Source organism: Euprymna scolopes, chromosome 19 (genome assembly GCF_053919585.1).
Source record: "Euprymna scolopes isolate OS-2025 chromosome 19, ASM5391958v1, whole genome shotgun sequence".
NCBI lineage: Eukaryota > Metazoa > Mollusca > Cephalopoda > Sepiida > Sepiolidae > Euprymna > Euprymna scolopes.
This window is the reverse complement of record NC_136500.1, coordinates 76308303-76321538: the sequence shown is the minus strand read 5'-3', so window position 1 is coordinate 76321538 and position 13236 is coordinate 76308303.

The window sequence follows — 13236 nt, the reverse complement described above, 5'->3', positions numbered from 1 at the left end:
AGTCTATAACTTGAGTTCATTTTTAATTGGCTAAAAAGTCTCATAAATTTCTAGAAGATATAAAATTTGGCCATTTTCTTTTATCTAGTATCAACTCATACTCTCCTTCCAACAATAAGCATTACTTATAATTTATCATAGATTATATATTAAGATCATTTATTTATTTATTTATTTGAATGCACACATCATTTGAGGGTTGGAGCAATTGTTTTTACACTTTTCAGATTGATATAACAAAAATAAATCATAATATTTTATTCTTTACTCCCTTCAAACCATTGGCACACCAAATGTTAAATCTTTCTGTAAGCCTTTAATCCATTTTCTCAATCCGTCTTTACAAGTTTTGCATATTATGTGAAGTGCCCAAATATTAGATTATGCCAGGGTGACATCAGGTTGCCTTGCTAATATCAGAGTTAGAAAATCAACTATTATTATGAAAAAGTTAAAATGTTAGATAATGAACTTTATTATTATTTTGTTAAAAAAAAGTTGTTAGAAAAAATTATGCAGAGAGAATGTTTAGTAAAATATTTAGGTTAACTTAGAAACAAGGAAAGAATGCGGTGGATAAACAAAACAAGTTTCTAGAATAACAGATAGAAAAACGTGATTCAAAAAGTCACATGTTAATAGATGCGAGTCAAATTGCATCATACCAAGGATTAGTTTGAACATATACAAGCAGACTTAGGGATTAGAAGAGAATAGTGCTAGGGGGAGATAGGACAGGCCAGTTCTCTGCTGGTTGGGAATCGTTCAGCAATGGAATCTATCGGGCGCAGGGAAATAGCAAGAATGTAGGATAAGGATCTGCATGCAATCTTCCAACAGGAAAACATTTGGAATAAAAGCTGTCTGAAATATAACCAGAAGGAATATTCATTTCAGCTTTAGCTGGTTCATCAACCAAGATCCCCAGATGAATGAAGGTAATGTTTTCCTGTTTAGCAAAATATAATTCCCCCAGATGTTCCGTCCCTTTGTTGTTAAGGAAAATGTTTGTTCATAAAATGTTGTATGTCCTGTTGTTGAAGATTGATATATCTATTTATTATATGTGTTAAAATTGTACACACACACACACACAATGAACATTACATAGACATCTATATAACAGACATGGTTTGATCCCCCTCGTTTATACATCCCTATTTGATATACATTCCTTACAAGTTATACAGAACTCGGCAATATAACCCACAATCTGTCCTGATCTCAAACCAACACTTCAAGATATGCAATATAGAATGCTTTTATGAAATGTTAAGAATAGTTTTCTTGACCAGTTGACCATGTCTAATTATCTAGCCAAATAGATAATCTTGAGTATAACCCTATTTTTTCTAATCCCTAAATTTATGGTATGGATAAAAAATTAAAATTTTATTGAACAAAAATGTCTTTCTTTAAAAAGAAGCTAATTCTTAATTAAAACCACATATCAGGTGAAAGCAGAGATTATTAACACTGTTAAACAACATCATCTTGGTGTTTTACTTCCTTTTTCTGCACCCTTTCACTCTTCCTTCTAGACATACTTTGCTCACGCAGACTGTTGGTTTATTTTTGTATGTCCAACTCTAAATGGTTCGAAGACCAAATACATAGCAACAAACAAAATCAATAAAACCCTGAAACTAACTAAATAAGATAAAGAAACTGTGTCCCAAATTATTGCATTTAACAATTTAAGATGTGTGATTTCTGCTACAAATGACCCCGGTGAAGCATTACAATGTATGTTTCAACTTTCAATAAAAACAGGTTATTTCTCAGTTGAAACCACGTATGATATCAGGTAAAAACTGAGATTATCAACAAATATGTACAACTAAATAGTGCTGTATAGTCTTGATGGTGTTCAAATGGACAGACAAAGCTACAGATAAATTCAGTATTTTTCAAAAAATACTGAGAAGATTGTGTAGAAAACTTGTAGTTAAACAGAAAGTGTTAAGACTGTACAGACAAAAAGATGCATAATATACAGTGTTCAGCATATTAATGCTTTTTTTTAATTTCTTTTTTTTTCTGATATCTAAATTTGATTTGAGATAAATAACATCAATTCATGTCCAGAATTCCCCATATATTAAAAATAAATAAATAAATAAAGAACAATCGGTATGATGTATGTATCCCTAACAAAACGAAAATGTTATATTTTTAAAAAAAATCACACAAATCGATTAAGTAGTTTTATTTTTAGATAAGAAAATCAAATTTTATGAGTAACTGAAGAACGGCTGTCTTAACCACAAGTTACAAAAAAAGAAAAAAAAAAAAGATAATTCAACAATAATTCAAAATTACGAGATTTATGTTGTAATGCCTACAAATTTCCATTAATCATTTAAAAATGATTTTCATGATGAAAATAAAGTTACTTGGATAATTTTTGGAATAGGATATTTTTTGTTTCGTCATAGGTACGTACATCATTTTTTTTTTTTTTTTTTTTTTTTTTTAAATATAGAGGAAATTCTGGACAAGCACCAGAACGCCTTTTAATTTTTTTAAAACATATAATGGAACAAAAATATATTCTAATAGATTGAAAAATTAATATGATGGATTAGAGTCAAAGAAAAAAATTTAAATGCTTACTACAAATAAGCTATAAATAATTAGCATAAAAATGGCATTTACACTGCAACCCATATTATATATATATATATTTTTTTCTGAATGGTGATATCGCTAATAGAAAGTAGAATTTTTCTTAAGTATTTTTCATTGGCTTACTGTTTTAACTTGACTATTTTTCAGGCTTATTAAAATCAGAAATGGATATATTTGCCATTCTTCAAACATTCAAGTGATCTCGGAAATCTTATCGCTTATATTTAAAGTGGAGGATGGATATGTGTGTAGATAAATATATACATGTATCTCACCTTCTGGTGAATTTGCTAAATTACCATTCTTAAAATGATCTTCATTATTTATAATGTCAAAAGAGGTACACAAAACCTTTTGAATATATAAAAAAATATATATAATTTTTTGTGTGTGTCTGTGTGTCGCCTTCCAAAGAGATGGACTTTTTTTTTGTGAATTATTTTTTAACATTTCAAAATAACTTTTTTGAAGTTAAATTCATTGCAAATTGATTGGTAATAAAAGGTATTTCAAGGGAGATAACTTAAAACTATCTCCCTTTATAAATAGAAGCAAAATTGAGAACAACAACAAAAGAAAAATGAAGTTTTGTGTTATAGAATGTTAACTATTTTTTAATTGCTTCAGTCACTCTGTACTCTGTGATGTCCCAGTTTAATATCTAATACATTTTGGTGGGTAAATAAAATAATTACATTACCTTCAATTATTTTATTATTATTATAATTCTGTACAAATACTTTTCAGTAACAATTATAATTTTTGCAATCAAGGATCAATGTGATAATTTTTGATGGTTCTCATCCAGAATTCAACCTAATAATTAAAAATAAGGCATAGAAAAATCTTTATGATGTACATACCTGTCACAGAACAAAAATGTCATATTCTATATATCATATCAAGTAGCTTTATATATATATATATATAATATTTTTTAACAATGTTAATAGTAAATTGTAGCCATTAGAAGGCTGATTTTAGTCATAGTAGTTCAAATTGAGTTGTTTTTCCTTGTTTATTAAACATGGCGGTTCAAAACAGATCTCGCTTTCTTATAAAATTTGATTAAAAATTTCTGTATCATCATTTCTTTATGTAAAACTGCTAAATTTTTATGCAAAATCAGTGACATCATCATATTGTGCATAAATTAAATTGTGTGTAAATGTGATGGATGGTCAAAGGTACTAAAAATGAATAATGGAACTAACATCTTTTTGCTATTGTTTTGTTTTAATAGATTTTGATTTTACACAAACACTATATTTATTATTATAGAATATCTATGCTTTTATTTATCCACAGGGCTAATACTGTTTCATACAATGAATATGTGTATTCAAATGGCTAATGTATTAATGTTTTACGTTATAGTTAACATAAATAACTTATCCATTATGGGCTTCTGTATTTTAGGGGTTAAAAAGCCATTAAAAACCTAAGGTAGTAATATCAAATAAATCATTTTTACAATATATTTTTAAATTGGTGAGTTCGATATTTTACAGATGACAAGTCATTTTTATATTAAAATATTTTTTAAGTGGTAAAACTGTACTCTAATTTCTATGTTTAAAACTGATCTTTGAGAATTATTAAATTAAATTTTTTAAAATTATTTTGGAGAATTTTTCTTTTTGCAGTTCAATTGAGTACATTTTATTGAAAAATAACACTTCTTTTTACAACACATGATAATATTCAACTTGTTTCCATTTTTTATTTGCAAATTCAAGTTAAAAAAACAGAAAAACATGTTAATACATAAAAAATAAATATGAAAAGTTTTTTTAAAAAACTTTTCAGCTTTATTACATGTTGAAATTTTTCTCAATTATAATTTTTTTTGTTCAGATTTCGTAAAATGAAATATAAGGGGAGAGGGGAACACATAGAGAATATATTTCCTCTCATATATTTTATGAAAACAGCATTTTAAATATAAATGAAGCCAAACGTATAATAGATAATTTCATGAAAATCTGACCATTAGTTGATTTTTTGCTGGATTTATTAAACACGAGTATGTTAGAATTTACTACTATATAGGAACCTTGTTTTAAGGCGTCGATAGTGTAAACACAATTTTAGTCTCACATTTTTTATTTTTGTACACTGAAAATTTATTTTTTTAATTATTAGTTTATTTCAGGCTTCTTTTAAATAGTATAAAAGTTATGATGATAATATCAAGATATATCAAGTAACATTGTGTTACATATAAAGGGGTAAATTTGTGGTGTGTTTTAGAGGTAGCTATTGATCAACTTAGCTAATTTTTGGAATATTACATGTTCGTTCAATAATGAGTACATAAGTCAAAGATTTTTCTGTATTTTTGTCTTTTAATTAGGTTGAATATTGACTTGAATCTTTTTTTCTCATTAATTAACAAATTTATTGAATTTTTGTAATTGGTTAATTTACATTGTTTCATTGTTACGGTTTATTTACATTGTATTGTTTTGTGTACATTAATTAATGAGTTTAACCATTTTTTTTAATTAACATTGTTTCATTTTTAGTTTCTTAAGCAGCTTGTTTCCTTTTTTGATTAATTCATTAGTATTATTCAGGTATAATATATATGTACTCATTTTTTTTTAATTTATTTATTTAAATTCTTAATCATAATCACTAATTTATTTTTCATTTTAGTTTTTTTTTTTTCTTTCATAAACTCCTTTAGCAATTTCCAGGACTTGTTTCATTTTTAGTTTAATTCACTTGTTTCGTTTATTTTTTATTTATTTAATTTTTTGTAATCTACTTTGGCAATTTCCGGGATTAACTTCATTCAGCATTTGCGGAAAGGATCGTGCACTACCATTTCCGGAACTAACTTTATTTGGGAGTTGTGGAAACAAGTTCTTAATATTGTTTTATTGTTTAATTATTTTAGAGACCTAAATTGTCTCCTGAAAAATGTTTATTTGTGCTTAATCAATACTAGTTATCCATCCCCCTAGATTAACAATCCTGTTGCCATAAGCACCAATAAAATATTACATTATTTTCCATTATTTCATTATTATTTTGTTTAATTCTCTACAGATACTTTTTACTAACAACCCAAAGAGCTCTGGTACTTGCATGGTACCAATTTGAAACTGATTTGGAGTGCTAAAACCTATACAATTGTAAATCGTCACAAATCTCTAGATTATTTTTATTTTTATACACGTACATAAAAATTAATTTAAATTTAAGACAAATTTTCTTAATTCTTGTATATTTAAAAAATCAGCAAAAGTGAAAAAAAATTTTTTTTTAATTATTGCTTAATTCCTTAACATTAAAAGATGATTATATTGAACAGAAGTCTTAAAATAATGAAACTGATTAAAATGATATTTAAATATGACAAATCTTTTTGGTGCTTATTTAAGGCGACCATTAAAAGTAAAGAAAATACAGAAAAGTCTGTATGATGTATGTATTGGAGAACAAAGATGCCATATTCAAAAAATTATGTAATTTGATCAAGTTTTTTTTATTCAAGAAAATCAAATTTTACGACTGAGTTGTAGTGTTTTCGTTGGCCATCATGAAATCTGATAAAATGGGGGAGACAAGTGTCAAGGTAAAAAATGAGCCTTGTTCAATATACTTTAGTAGTAAAATCACTAAAATCGTAAATTTTGATTTCCTTTAGTTTAAAAAAAACTACTTGATCGATTTATATAATTTTTGGAATTTGACATCTTCATTCTGTAATAAGTACGTACATCATAGACTTTTCTGTATTTTCTTTATTTTAATTGCCGCCATAAGTGTCAATTTGAACAAGCATCATCTTTTTTTTTTTTTTTTTCAGATCTGTGCATTGTAATAATAAATATTTATTCATTGTAATAATCGCCTTTAACTTAAATCGTTTTATTTTAAGGAGTTAAGCAATAACAAAAATATAGTTTTTCACTTTTATTGATTTTAAATGAAAATTCAGTTATAGTCAACTAATGTCACTCTTCTATTATTTTTTTTTTTTATTATTAAATTTTTTTAATTATTAAAAAAAATTTTAAATCACGTAATAATGTAAACACTATTTTTATTGTTAAACGATTTTTGAAAATAAAAAAAACAATAATCAAATTATTGAAATTACTAGGAGGACCTGTGTACTGGCATTGCCCAGTGAAAATATAGCACAAAGTCAGAACAGATTTGGGCTCATTTCGGTTAGTTTTTTTTTATGAAGTGGTCCGTAAGCTAATAATTGAGATCCCAACCAACAAAAAGGCAATGCTGAAAAAACACGTAAATTAACGTAAAAGAATGTGGTTCTATCATGCTATAATGGAAAGTAAAGAATATACATTTTTACTAAGAAATATTTTAAGCAAATGTGAAACAGTAAACAGAAATATTAAAAAGTCGGTTAATTAGCTTAAAAAAGTTTGCATATGTTCATGACCACCCCCTCCCCTGCTAAAATCCTTGGATCTGGTGTTTGTGCAATAAAGAAGAAATCCTTACAGACTGAGGTAATTTCGTTTTGATGGAAACATTGGTGGCCAAGTTGGTGGCCGTGCAAGTAAGAAATACGTAAAAGGCAGTTGAGGTAAAGTTTTACCAAAAATTTCAATGACGGAGAAAACCTTCTTGACCAAGATACTTTTGTTTTGTGTTCATGAAGAGGTCTCAAAGTTAAGAAATGAAGTTTACCTTAATGCGAAAAAATTTCTAAAAGCATGTTAAACAATCATAAGACCATAATTTCTGGTGTTATTCAAGGAAGAGAAATCGTTCTACACTGAGTTACTTTGTTTTTATTTTGATTAACTTGTTTTGTTGCTAAGTCAAGAATTGAAACCCCACCCCCTCCCTGCCAAAGAAGTGTTAAAAATTGCAGTGATTAAGCGTAAAGCCATTGGTTTTGTTGTGTATCAAATAAGAAATTTAATTTGTTTGGTGAAAGTACAGAAAAGTTACAAAACAACTTCCTCTCCTCATGTTAAAAATGGCTTTCTAAATAAAAACATTTTTTTTTCAGCACGATAACTTCTATGCATAAACATCTTAGTTTTTAATTAAGCGAAAAAAAAATGTTTCTAACCTATTTATCTAAAAAATAAAACAATATTCATAAGACTTCCGGTAGGCAATTGCTCTTGACATATCTAAGGCCTTTGATAGGGTATGGCATAAAGGTTTACTTCATAAGATCTCTAGTTATGGTATAGCTGGAAATGTCTTCTCAATTATTAAATCATTTCTTTTTGATAGGTTCATAAGAGTAGTAGTTGAGGGGCAAAAATCAGAAGCTCACAGTATTAATGCCGGGGTCCATCCTGGGCCCAACTCTTTTCCTGATCTACATTAATGATCTTCCAAATCACATCCTTACATCATTTGTAGACATTTATGCTGACGACACTACCATTTATGGTAGCACATCTAAGACAGTAAACGACCAAGTTCTCTCCAATTCTCTCTCCTCTTATCTTGAGCATGTAGTACAATGGGGTAAGGAGTGGCTGGTTATTTTTAATGCATCTAAAACCAAGCTTCTCTCTTTACATCATCAACATTCTGATCCATATCTTGAAATGAATGGCTCTCGTCTTCAGGAGGCCTCAAGCTTTGACAAGCTTCTGGGCTTGATCATTACTCCTGATCTTAAATGGAACACGTACATCAAATCTGTTGCCAAGGCCGCTGGAAAAATGGTGGGATCTTTCTATCGATCCGGTAGATATCTCACTGCTGATGCTATTCTCTATCTATATAAGAGCCAGGTACGTCCAAGGATGGAATACTGTTGCCACATCTGGGCAGGAGCTGCTAGAAAGGACTTGTCCTGCCTTGATAGAGTTCAAAATAGACTTCGTAGCCTCGTAGGAGATGTCCTTTTCTCTTCCTTGCAACCTCTCACAGAAGAGATGTTGCGAGTTTGTCTCTGATGTATCGTTATTTTCATGGAAAGTGTTCGACTGAGCTTCAATCTATGGTCCCCCCTCGCCAAACTTTCACAAGAAACACTCGTCTAGCTGTAAACACTATCAATAATTCCCCCCACTCTTTATCTGTGCCTAAACCTAAACGTAGATTCCATGAACAAAGCTTCTTTCTTAGAACTGCACGCCTGTGGAATTGTCTTCCGTTTTCCTGCTTTCCGGCTGACTACAATATGGTTGTCTTCAAGTCTAACGTAAATAAGTTCTTGATGAGCCGTTCGATATAAGTTATCAAATTTTCATTACTAATGATTACTATATTGTCCAATTTCTACTGTACACTCTTTAACTCTTATCCTTGAGTGGCCTCTTGGCCTTGATAATGTGGTGATGCCTATGTAAAAAAAAAAAAAAAAAAAAAAAGATTGTCATATTTGATGTTATTGATTTTCCATTTCTTTTTTGTTTTAATTGTTTTTTGTCTTTTTTAATTACATTTTCACCCCAAACAAGGCAAATTGCCACTTTGGTGTAGGGGGCTACTATCAGGGGCAACAACTACTGGGGTACTATGTAAGGATTTGGGCAGCAAGATGTCGGTTCACGTTACACTTGAACTTCTGCACGTCAGTACTGTTGGGGAAGCAGGGACCTGGAATGGAATTCCAGAGTCTAGCGGTTCTGGGGAAGAAACTATTGGAGTAAAAAGATCTTTTACATCTAGGGACCTCTACAGTGTGGGGGTGGGATTTAGCACCTCACAAGTACAGACCAAGTTAGGCACAAGGTTCATTAATGTAGACCCCCCTCCCCCACAGCCTTCCCAAAAGGAGCGCTCTCCATTGTGCCACAAAACATAGCACCACCACCACCACCACCACCCACACACACATAAACACAAATGAAACAATATTGTTTCTGACAATTTTTGTATAGATTTCTATACAAAAATTGTCAGAAACAAAAGTCTAGTGATAGCGGCCCACAACTACAAAGAATAAGAAGAATACATAATGAAGAAAGTAACATTGAAGGTTGTATGTTGTCGAAAAAGTAGAAAGAATATGACCAAGTAGAACAATGGACTGTGCTGATTGGTTTAGTTTTATTTGTTAAGTAAATAGTAAAAGTGTAAGAATGTAAAAAAAAAAAAAAAAAAAAAAAAAAAAAAAAAAAAAAAAAAATATACAAAAGTGTAAAAACAGATTTGGTGATGATTTGAAAATAAATGCCATTGAAGCAATGCGATAAAGTTTCTGTTGACGCTAGTAAATTGTAATGAAATTTATTTTGTGTGTCCATGATTTTTTTTTTTTTTTTTTTTTTTTTAATGAAGTGTAACCATAACGAATAGTCTATGTACATGTTTTGCTGCATAAAAAAAAAAAAAATTAAAATAAGAGTCGGGTAAGGTACAGTAATATCAGTAACTAAAAGGTGTTTGTTATTGATATAGTGAAGTGAAAATGATAGATGGGAAGCTTTTGTTTGTGTTCATAAATCGTATTCCATGATGCTAAGAACAGCTGATTATGAGGTGGAGGTGGGTGTTCAAATGATATTCTATCATTCATTCTGACAATTAAATGGGAGGCTTCATCATTTTGTAGAGTAATAACAACATAATATGTAGGAAGTAAATGAAGACAGTGGAATAATTAACTGGTGTATCGTATGAAAGTAATACTAAAAATAAAAGAACCGGTGATTTAGAGTTTTTTGTAAAAATAAAGAGAGAAAAATATTGTTGGTTTATGTGGGTGAGAGTGATGGTTGGTGGTAAAAATGTAGCATTTAGAAAAAGTTGAGGAAATTTGAGTAATGATGCTGGAAGACACGCTGGACTGTTGGGTAGTAATGGTGAGTAAAAAAAAAAAGTAGCATAGGAATGGCCATATTAGTTTTCTATTCTGTCTTTTTGTAAAGGGGAAAAATTGTTAGCGTTTCATTATAAAAAAAAATAAAAATAACAAAATTAAAATAACTATATTACTCTTTATTTTAATTTTATATAATTTATAATTACAATATGTTTATTATAATGAGTTGTTTTTAAATAAAACTTTAATAATCAAACTATTTAAACTTTTATAAAAAATGTTTATGAAATGAGTGGTTTTTTTTTTTAAATCTAACTTTAAAAAAATAAAACAACTTAAAAAAAAAACTTAATAAAAAATTAAACTTAAAAACGTAAAAAAAATAAAAAATGAAAACTTATTTGAACTTTTATAATAAAATATGTTTATGAAACAAGTTTTTATTTTTATCAAACATCATAAAAAGATGTACCCAATACAGAATATAATTGATCAGAAAAAATTGATCAGAAAATGATTGCAAAAGGTGTTTTCAATCCTAATAGTAAAGGAAAAGATTGCAAAAAATATTTTTTTAAAAATCCTAATAGATAAAATAAGAACAATCATGCAGAGGTGAAAAAAACAAAACAAAAAAAAAAAAAAACAGAAGAACCATTATGATTCTTCACCGTTTCCAGTAACAAGCTTGTATAAAACTTTAGATGACTATATCCGAAAATTCAAAAGAAAATTTGTCTTCTTAAAAATTAATTATAATTAATGTACATGAAGAAAGAAAAGGTAGACCATGGATTTGATAAAATTTTTCGATAGCATACGTTTTACCATTTCAAATTCACCTTTCAATTTGGTACTGTGTTACTACAAAAGCCCCAATCCGAATACAAACTGACAGTTACCAAAGATTTCTGTATGGTAAGTTTATAAGAAAAAAAGTCTATATAAATTTGGAAAAAAAAAAAAAAAAAAAGAAGGATGCTTCATGACAAAACACTTCCTGGTAAATATGCTAAATAAAGTTCTAATATTTGGAAATACTTGTTATGGTTAAAAAAAACATTAATCAATAACAAAAATGCAGTGGAAGTACTGGTAGGTTGACAGTTTGCCAGTTTGTATGCAAGAAGTGTAAAATAATGAAGACCGTCAAAAACTCGGATGTGAAAAAGTATATATATATATATATATATATATATATATATATATATCTGGATTTTTCCTATGTGTACCTAAAACTAAGCGGAATTTCCATGAACAAAGTTTCTTTCCAATAACTTATCTGTGTTGCTTCCCAGCCAACTACAACATGGTCATTTTCAAGTCCAATGTTAACAAATTCTTGTTGAGCCATCTACTTCAATAACCAGTTTCATCCATCATTTCCAATCGAATCAAGGTGTTGTTCATTGACAACTGACAACTCATTTAACTCTTAATCTCGAATGATCTTTGGGCCTTGATGAGAGACTCACTAGTAAAAAATATACGGCATAATCACACTGACACACCGGTTCCTGTTAGATCACCAAAATTAAACAACATTTAGTCTGGTTAGTATTAAAATGGACGACCACTTTGGAATTCCAGGTGTTGTATATGTTCTCCGCTTACCTTGGCATTGTTTCCAGTTGTCTCCTTGCCACTAGATTCAAGCAGTGCCGATTCAGGAGAGGTATGGTTGTAGACTGTGCAACTCTTGCTTCACAATTACTCACACAGCTACACTTAAAATGACCATCCATTGTCTCTTGAAATGGAATGGAGGCATAGAGTAAAAAAAAAAATGTCAGCTAAAAGGTGTTGTTTTTTGTTTTTTTAAAAGTTTGACATGCAGAAATGTACAGTCGTTGTAAGCAGATAAATAAACAAATAATTCAATAATATTCTTTTATTTACCTAATTGATGTTGCCTTTTTTCTTTTTCAACTGCAGATGTAAGTATTTATCCTAAAAATACTTTTGAGTGCATCACTCATCAATGGAGAAACTCATATCCACTCTCGAAGCTGTCAACTGTAAAGCGGCTGTTGTATTTATTTATTTTTTTTTTTTAATATTCAAACACTGTTTTAAGTTTAAATTAGGTTAACTGTTAAGGGGAGATAATTCTCTATATATTTTTCTTTTTTTTTACCTTTTCTATAGATTTTCTGATCTAGGGGAAGTAATTCTATATTCCTGTTTTAATTTATGGTTAGATCTAAGGGAAAATTATATGTATTTATTTATTCATTTGTTTAGATTATGTTAGCTTTTAAGGAAGGTAATTCTATTTTTTATTTTTCTACCAATTTTCTAATCTAGAGGAAGTAATTCTATATTCTGATCAATTTTCTTGGTTTGATCTTGTGGAATAATTATATCTATTTTTTTCTCATTTTTTTTGTTTACTGTATGAATTATCACTGAAACCGTATTAGAAAAGTAATTAGTCTGTTTGTGTCTTTAATAATTTAATGTTAGATTTTTCTGGTTTTAATTTTTCAATCAGTATTGATTCTTTTAATCTGAGATTTCCCAGATTCCTATCATTTGCTAAAATTTTAACGGTTATGTTTTTATCGGGATTATGCTTTCCAGATAAGTGTTTGTAGAAAGATGACGTCTTGGTGATAATGTGTTTCTTAATTTGGAAATGTAATGGTCTTACTGAACTTCTGATATATTATTCATTGCATATTTTACATTGAATTTGATATACTGAAAGTGTGCGTTCGCATAATCCTGTGTTTTTTATGGGGCAGTTAGATGATGAGCATGGTTTGTTCTTAGATGAAGTTCCGGTTTTAGATAGGTGTTGTCTTAATGTTGGGCTGGTGTGTGTGAGTTGTACGTCTATTATTTTTTTGCGAATGGCCTTGCGTATGGCTGTAACT